This window comes from Hippoglossus hippoglossus, chromosome 22, assembly GCF_009819705.1.
Source record: "Hippoglossus hippoglossus isolate fHipHip1 chromosome 22, fHipHip1.pri, whole genome shotgun sequence".
Taxonomy (NCBI): domain Eukaryota; kingdom Metazoa; phylum Chordata; class Actinopteri; order Pleuronectiformes; family Pleuronectidae; genus Hippoglossus; species Hippoglossus hippoglossus.
In genome coordinates, this window is record NC_047172.1 from 19,759,216 (window position 1) to 19,768,759 (window position 9,544).

The 9,544-nt window shown below is 40.2% G+C and overlaps 1 long non-coding RNA gene across 1 annotated transcript in view; it reads right to left on the bottom strand.

The window, feature by feature from the left end:
- Window positions 1-6,603, bottom strand: part of LOC117756001 — a 28,777-nt gene extending 22,174 nt beyond the window's left edge. Inside the window, exon 1 of the long non-coding RNA XR_004612709.1 lies at window positions 6,454-6,603. This is a non-coding gene — a long non-coding RNA (uncharacterized LOC117756001). The remainder of the gene's footprint in view (window positions 1-6,453) is intronic.
- Window positions 6,604-9,544: the final 2,941 nt, after the last annotated feature.

Here is a 9,544-nt window from a genome sequence, read left to right on the forward strand (position 1 = left end):
GTCGAGAAAATGTAAAGATTCATGTGTTCAACACTTTGACACCTCTTTCCAATATTTGCATGATAATGAAGAGCACAGACAAAGGATCAGTTGTGACAGGGATATAAATAATTTAAAACACGTTACACACACTAATCATAAAACTGTGTGTATTAGCAATAAGTATGGTTTTAAGTGCTTTTGAGTGATGGACATACATTAACCAAAGTGTTACACATTTGACAAGATCACATTAGAAGCTACTATTTACAGCTGATCAGAAAATAAAGTTAATTGCTTTTTGAGTGATGACGTCAGCGACCTGACAACTCGTGTTTGACAAATGTCCCAGACTTACTGTTACTGTTCCACCTTGAGATGGTGTTCACGAGCAATTTCCTGCTGGGGTCATTTTTCTCATTATTTTCTGACATCACATTAACTCCCAGTTACTGTGACTTGAAGTAGCTGAGGACTCAAGCAGGATTTCATGCTGAATTCACATGAGTTGGGAATTCCCACTGCCACCACTTGATTGCTTCTAGAAGTAACTAGCAGCTGTCCAGTCGTCTTCCCTTTTAGAGAATATTTTCATCCATTCATGAAACGTTTCCAGAGGCTGTCTGGAGGTTGTCATTATTAATTGCCGAAGGACGGCCGTGATACAACAGAGTCGCCAAGTTCAGATAAAAAACTCAACATAGATCAATATTTATTGAATTATTAATAAAGTGAAGTTACAAGGACAAATGCCTGTCTGGGTATTCAGCTTGAGCCTGCCTGATATTTCTACTTTTTTAAGTCTCCCGATTTCTATCTTGTCCAAACTTACCTGAAAGCTGCACTGGATGAAATATCACTCTCCTCACAAGCAAGACAAACACAATATTTCATATTTACCTGATATTGTGGTGGAATTCTTGTGAGGAATTCAATGTCTGCAGACACACAAAGTCTGAAGCAATAGCATTTATTTGTATCTTGCATCGTTAACATAGTATTAATTGTTCACCTTAAATCTGAACTGTCCTTGAAAAAAGTCTATACATGTATACAGTATATATATATGGAGAGAGAGACAGAGAGAGAGACTTTCTTTTACTGAATACTGAAAGAATAATTATGCCTAAAACTTCCTAATACTAATGTACTAATACTAAAATACTAATGTATTTCAATATACGATTAAATAGTGCATTTAGATATTTACGTCTAAGTTTAGACTTTATTTAATCAAATCATTCATTTATTTACACTAACTGAACATGATAGAGACCACTTTATTAAATGTGACCCTTTACATTGAACTTATGTAACAAAGCAACATGGAGATTAAATGTGTCATTGAAAAACATAAAGTCACAGTTTGAGGCATTATTATTTTTCGAGTGAAGAAAGGGGGGCAGTTAACTCTTTCTCTCTGAAGATTTTTTTCTGCACCTTCCTCCAGTTGTTATCTCTGCTGCGTCCTGGCTCAGCCTTGGTCTCTATGGTTACTGCTGATTATAAAAAAGAAGCCCCATAAAGTAGATAAGTAGCGGAGACTTTCTGACCATTCCCTGTGTGATGTGTATTACTGTAAGAGAGAAGTAGTGAATAATAGAATATAAAAGTAGAAGAGGATACATTTAAATCAAATACATTTCTACAATATGATTTGATTATCATTCTTTAGTTGTAGTTGCTTCTAATACTGGCAAAGGAGGAGTGACAGTAAAGGTTTATATTTGCAGTAGTATATAATAATCGAGATCTAGTTGCCTGAAAGATTCAGTTTTATTAAGTTGTACAAAACAACAATATATGTAAAGTTTCAACAGTAAATGTACAACCAGTAAAGTTTGAATCTCCCAGAGTCCTTAGGGGTCCTGTCTGACATAGCTGTTTACTTTACAGCGTGACAGTGACGCCACATCAGAGCCCAGATTCATGCCAGTCAGTCGCTCCATCAGTCAAATGCTGCTTTCTCACCTCCTGTTGACTCGCTGCTGTTCTCTGCACGTCAGCGCTGAACATTTAGCAGGAAGTTTCACAAAGGGACAGAGCTAAAGACTAACAGCGTAGCATCTCTCAAGATAGAAACTTTGTTTGACACAAACAGAGCTTCACTGGGAGGAAATAGACTTTATACATAATTATTTATTAATTTATTTTCAACTAGTGGTGAGCAAATGACAAACTGAACCAAGCGCTGACAAGTGACGGTAACAGAGCACACCATCTCATTTTTAACTCAAGTGTGAAAGTGTGTTCTGGTGCAAATCTCAGAACAACACCAGTCCATGTATATCCTATATCTGGTTGGCAGGACCTAAATAAATAAAAAAAACACAGTGTTATGAGGGAGAAGTTACAGGCAATTGGATTTAAACAATCATTAATGGAGCGACGCCTGCGAGCTAGTTCAGGCAGCCAACTGGAGCTGCGCTGCTCCAATCATGTGACATACCTCACTCTCCACAATCATCTATATTACACTGCTACCCTATTAGGCGGTCTAATTAAGCAGAGAAAATCACCCATCACTCCCTTTGCTTGCCCTGCTGCTGCGTCAGTTGCTTCAGCCCCTCCACCACCCTAGAATCCACCTGTAGGCTCCAACGGGGGTGTAACAAGTATTACCATAACTATTTTGGCTAACTTTATAGGCGCTGCCAGGGCTGCAGATAAGCATATAGCCTTAAGTATAAATCTACATCTACGTATGTAAGAACGCAAATGCCTCTGGCCAGAGTAAAAAGTCTTGAAAATATCCAAGTGCACTCATGTGAGAAAATAGCAGGAGGCTATTATGCAGAGGATATACTGCAAGTGAGTGTGTATGTTGATGACACAAACACGTGATTGCGGCAGCGGAATTGATATGTTATCATGGCTCCTGAATGCTGCACCATCCCTCACCGGAACGCCTCGGAGATCTCTGTGTTGTTGTAAATGTGTCTGCCTTTAACATATGAGATTCTTCAGTCAAACTCTGGACTAAGTCAGACATTCTCCAGACCATCCAGCTGATCCATTGTTTTAATAGCAATTGCACTTCTGGGTGCACATGGGCGTGTTTAGTCTTAAATTGTGGAGTAGTCAGACACACTGGTGGAGCATTGCTGTATTCAGGCAGTGGAAAGGTACCAAAGAAAACCTGCTTTGACGACAGTTCATGGGTATTTTATGGGAACATTATCATGATGGTAATATGCATGTACAAAGACACGACCAGAGACTGCATAGACAACGCATCTTCACTTCCTTTGCAGTAGCAAGGTTCTGCCAATACAGGTTCTTGACCAATTGTGATTCACTCTAATGTGAATCATTACGTTCCATCCTGTTTTAGGATCAACAAATAAGTCATTCGAATTTACTAGAAAAATGAACACTTACATCAGTGTAATAAGAACAAACTAAAATCACAGAAACTATCTTTGAGAGAATTTCAATCAATGGGCACAAGTTTTTGTCAAATGAAGGAGGCGAGGTTTATGATCTATAATGCAGCCAGCCATCAGGGAGCATTGTCTTCACGCATTGTCTTCACGCTTTGTCTTCACACTTTGTCTTTAGCTGTTGTGTCGTCCATCTCTAGTCTAAGTGTCAACACCTGTGCACTCTGCTTGTTACACAGAGAGTTTTCTCTACCTTGATAATCTGGCCTTAAAATAGCTATCTGACAAGATGCATGCGGACCTGGCTTTTAAAAGGGTTGTGTTATGAAAGTTAACACTGATTAGTAGCGTCGGGTTGCGGCTGGTGAGATGACACATCGCTAATGTAGAAATGATTAATTACATTCTCTAAAATGTGAACAGAACAGAGGTGTGATCCTCTGATGCTCCACAGCTGACTGCTTTATTTTTATCAGACGGATGACTCACAACTGAGCAAGCAAACAATGGGGAATACAGAGAAATACAGACAAGAACATGTTTAATCAGGAGCCGAGATGGGACAGTAGCATATATATATATATATATATATATAAATATCTAATGTTAACAAACAATGAGAGAGAGAGAGAGAGAGAGAGAGAGAGAGAGAGAGAGACCTCTAAACTTCTGTCTCTTTTGCTATTGGACATTTTGGGAAAGTGAGGACATTTTGACTAAACCTCACAAGTTCAAAAGGCCCTTAACAGTTTCAAGAGCCATGTTTTAATGGAGCTAAATAAATATAATTATTTATTTCATTGGTCTGTTTTTCGGGTTGATTGTAGGACTACAACGTTTTGTTATGAGAGCAATTGCAACATGGTGTCAAATTAAACAGAAGACGATCTGGTATATTATTAGTTATTCGGCTGTACATGAGGGAACCTTCAGGAGAAGCTGTGTTATGTTGTCACAGACAGAGCAGATGGATGATCGACACAGACAAGTGAACAGTTCATTTTAGTGGAGATGTGATGGAGAAGGAGACGGAGCTGTGGCTATCAGAAACCTTCATGACCATTTGTTCTCATCTTAACAGAACTCTGCTCAGAGGCCCAAACCATCGATCACCTCCATCAATTCGGCCCTCTGTTTTAAAATCATCCCATCAGCCTGGAGACCCGTCTGTATTGGCCCTATCCATCAGTCGCTGCAGCCTTCCCTCAGTCTGCTCCCATCCAAGCTGATCCACTGTAGCTTCTCTGCCTCGTGTCAATCAAGGCCTATCGGATGGCCAGACAGACAGCTATACAGCTCAATATATCTCTCATTCAATCGCTACCAACCCACTTGTCTCTGCCACAGAAAAGAGTCTTTAACGAACAACCAGCCAAGGTGTCCAAAAAGCCTGAAATCACAGTCATGTCACTCAGTGCTTCATGGAGTGGCTCATCCCACTGGACGTCAGGGTGTCACTTCCTGGTGGACAGGACGGTGGGGAAGAAGGACTTGGACTTAAGGATCCTCTCACTGGAATCTGACTGACTGTTCTTTCTTTCTGTCTTTCTTGTTCATCCCCTTTGTCCTAAATGTGCACAGCATGCATTAGAAGCTGAAATAATATTGTGTGGGAGGGAGGAAAAGAGAGACAGAGGGAGTCTGTGGAAAGAGGAATATTAAGATAGTTTGACAGTTGTCATGCTGCTCTGTGCCTAAACAAGACTCTGATTCTGTGAGTCACTTTCTCATTGTTGTCCCCAAAGTCGTCTTCTGCAAACACAGACAGTCGGGAAATGTGACAAAACATTGCGAGTCAGAATCACAACCTCAGACAGACTCTGAACTATCATAGAAAGTCATAAGCCTCCGATCCTTTTGTTTGTTATTAAAGTGAAGTTATTCAAAAAAATGAATAGAACCCTCTTTTCCAGAGTAGACTACACAATGTCAGTGTCAGGAGACGTGCTGCTGTAAGCAGTCACAATCAATTTCAGTTAAAGCGGGTGAATTGATGAATTTTGTCTGGCCCAGTGGGACAAATAGGAGCTCAGTGGCAAAGGCTTGTGTTTCTGAAGTTAGACCAAAGCAGACTCAGACACTAATTGGTTCTACTGTAGTGTGTGTGTGTGTGTGTGTGTGTGTGTGTGGTTGATTTGTGTTTGTGGGAGAGTGAAGAAACAGCGATGCAAAGGCGGGAGTGACACATTTAGAAAACATGGACCACTTCACATTGCTTCTCATTTGTAATTCTACCACAAACTGTGTTGCACTCATGCACTGAAATAATCGTTCCCCTTCTGTGTGAATGTTTGGGCAAACTGAACCGAGTCAATGCTTTACATTTGAGATATTGATGGATACAATCTATGTCATGAACAAAGGTGGAAAGAAACTAAGCAGTTACTTCAATAACTACATGCTTAGAGGAGACCATCATTGTTCCTGTTCCGAAGAAACCCCAAACTCTGCCTGAACGACAACCACCCAGTAGCACTCACCTCCACCATCATGAAGTGCTTTGAGCGGTTATTCAAATCTTTCATCACCTCCTCCCTCCCAGACTCACTGGACTCACTGCTGTTTGCCTACAGGCCAAATAGGTCGACTTAAGAAGCCATGTCCCTCACCCTACCCACCTGGACCAGAGGGACACGTATGTGAGAATGCTGTTCACTGACTACAGTTCAGTAACATCGTGCTCTTAAAGCTTGTCACCAAGCATAGAGACCTTGGGCTCAACATCACCCTCTGAAATTGGATCCTGAACTTCCTGACAGGCAGACCCCAGGCTGTGCAGATAGGCAGCCCCACATCCTCCACCCTGACTCTCATCACCGGTGCCCCCCAGGGCTGCGTGCTCAGTCCTCTCCTGTACTCCCTGTTCACGCATGACTGCGTGGCCACCCACAGCTCCAACACCATCATCAAATTTGCTGATGACACGGCCTGATCACCGGCAACTCTGAGATGGCCTAAAGAGAGGAGGTCAGAGCCCTGACATCTTGGTGCCAGGACAACAACCTCCATCTCAACGTCGGCAAAACAAAGGAGCTGATCGTGGACTACAAAAAGAGACAGGGAGAAGAACACGCCCCCCCTCTCCATCAACAGGATTATTAAAGACCCCTGTCACCCCAGCCACAAACTGCTCTGCCTCCTGCCATCTGGCCGACGGCAGTGCAGCATCCGGGCCAGCACCACCAGGCTCAGAGACAGTTTCATCCCCCAGGCCATAAGACTGTTAAACTCCTCCAATCTGCCATAAGACTGTCATTCCTCTAAACTTTGCACCTTGCAATATTTGCACTACCTATCAGTATTACTTACATTCATTAATTCAGTCTACTCAGTACTAATGTACTTTATCTTAGTTTATAATTAATATTTTAGGTGTATATCTTATTTTGATACTTCCATTCCATACTTCCATTCTATATATTATATTTTAGTTTTATATTATTTTTTTTAATTCATTTTTTTAGCTTGTGTGGCTTTTCCAATATTTAAAAAAATGGCTAGAAGGGAGCCTGTGACCCAAGCATTTTATTGCCAGCAACTGCTGTTTTTAATTGTTGTGCATATGATAAATAAAGTCTTGAATCTTGAATACTTTACTTAAGTACATTGCACTTTGCTTGAATTTCTATTTAATGTTATTTCATTATTTGACTTCTATCTTTATTTGAAAGCCATATGTACAAATTTTGGTACAAAAGTGGTTCCCAACCTTGTCCAATTACAAGTTCAATAATTTAGCACATGGGACCTCTTCTCGTGTGAAAGAAAGTGGTCAAAATGTCAATAATTCTACAAAAAAATCAAAGATTAGAACACTTGTCAATTGTATTAGTTGTTTCTTCTTTGACCTTGGCTGATTTAACCCTATGGTAGTTTCATCAAATAACCAACCAATATTCTTACACTTCTATCTGTCCCCAGTACCTTAGTGGTAACTTCATGAAAGAGAACACGCTTAAGGTACTTGCACCATGTCAGAACAAAATAAATAAATAAAAGTAGATTTTCACACCTGTTCCCCAAGTATATATAATAATGAAGGACCCTACTGCTACACCATTAACCTTATATTTGCAGTTGTCTAGTGGTGTCCTGTGTTGGGAACCACAAAACCACTTTTGTTAATTGTGTATAAAGTAGCAGTATAAAATATGAAGTGCTACTTACACACTGGAGCATCAATAACAATCTTTTCATGCAATTCATAAAAAATATATCAGTGGGGCCACTCGAGTGGCTGAGTGTAAAATGTTCTTACTGGATATTGTACTTTCAAAGTTGATTGGCGTGCCGTGAAGCGTCTATAATGTCAGCAGCCAATTTAGTGCCTTTTTTCAACAAAGCACAAAGCTACATTTTTGACATGAACTAGACAGGATGCATATACAACTCAATGACATCATGAATACAGAATAACATATCACACCATCTACATACATTAGTTGTTGTTTACAGTGGTTCCACAGCACGTTATGCACTACTACATCCTCTATGTTGCACACTGACTATACATGATCCAGCTACATACCGTACTAGGTTTAGACTTAGTCTTGTTACCTTTTTACTTGTCTGAATACCTCTTGCACCACCAAATAAATACAAAAAATAGCTCTTGCATAGTCAGTGTCATGGAGAGTTTCTTTGCTAAATCATGTTTATACTGATTCCAAAGAGTGCAGTTGGTGTCTGGCCAATCAAAAGGTACAATAGAGAAAGGGCGAGGGGTCAATAGATGATGGAGAGGACTTAAGTCCAGACAATCCAGTCCAGTCAGTGTCTGTCAGTGGCCTTCTGTCTGTTGGTGATTCACCGGTCCACATCGGTGATAGCTTTCTAGATGATCATTCCCACAGCATTTTCCTCCCTCAAATCGGCTTCACAAAAACCCTGGCGACAAGACAAACACACCCAAGCAAAGAGCATGGGGGGAGGGAGAGCGGCACAGGGGCCTTATTAGCAGAGAGAATGGCTTATTCATATAGTATGCTAATCACATATGACCAGCCTGTCATCAGTTAAAGTTCAAAGCTGTTAATCATCTCACTCTCCTGCTCCTCTTTTTTCCTCCCTACTTTTGCTTTTTCTCTCTTTGCGTTTCTGAAGGTTATTAAGAGCAGGCCACAGAGGAGGCACAATCTGTAGAACCAATTTTAATGTAATACTGTAGATAAATATGAATCTGATGGGTAATTATCTGTTTCACCTTCATTTGATTATAAAACCCTGAGGCACACATTAATCGTCTCCCAAAGCAAGTTTAATTCAACTATTTTGTTAAATATAAATAATCTTTTATGTAATATTGTGGTTTTAATCATTTTCTGGATATAATATAGATTACAGTTTGCTGCACACTTTTCAACCTACACCAAGATAATGGTGTCCATGTGAATATTCTGCAGCAGGAAGGTGGGGACTCGATTCAGAGAAACACAAAATGTCAGTACTGTTTAGTACAACTTGTTTTTTAATTTATTGTTTTGTAACATATATACAGTAACATCATATATTTCTTATTACTACAGAATAAACACTACATTCTCCGTCTCTCTCTGCTCCGCATTCCTCACTTCAGACCACAGCTTGTCCAAGCCAATTAAACATGGACATGTACTATGGATGCATGCAGACATCCCTCTCATGCACACACACACACACACACACACTATTTCATCTCTACTCCAGAAACCCTTATTTAATCACTCAATTATCATACACATCACTTGACCTGCTTTATCTTATGTCTGTATGTCTTTTCATTATGTACATATATCTGTGTATCTCATCAAACTTGTATGTCACTTTCTGTTGTCACCATTTCACGAATAAAAAATTTAAAAGGTGAAATGGTCACAGCCTCTGAAGAAAATCTCCAACTTTCAACTTGATCAGCCAGTCATTGTCCCATCAGGATGCTCTGAGGTGAATCTAAGATCTAAACTCATCAGTTTCATATTTATAATCCTCGCCCTGATGTATATGTATGGTCATCATGTTTTGGTCCGACAGTTGAATTGACCGAGCGTAGCACACGATCACCTTCGGCCTTTCCCAGTGGTCATTAATATTTAGAGAAAGAGTCCACCAGGGAGACAGGATAGGCTGCATACAGGGTCATACACAGATGAGAGCGAGATCCACAACACTGGAGCTGTTTATTCAGAGGTGGCCTATTTACTGCA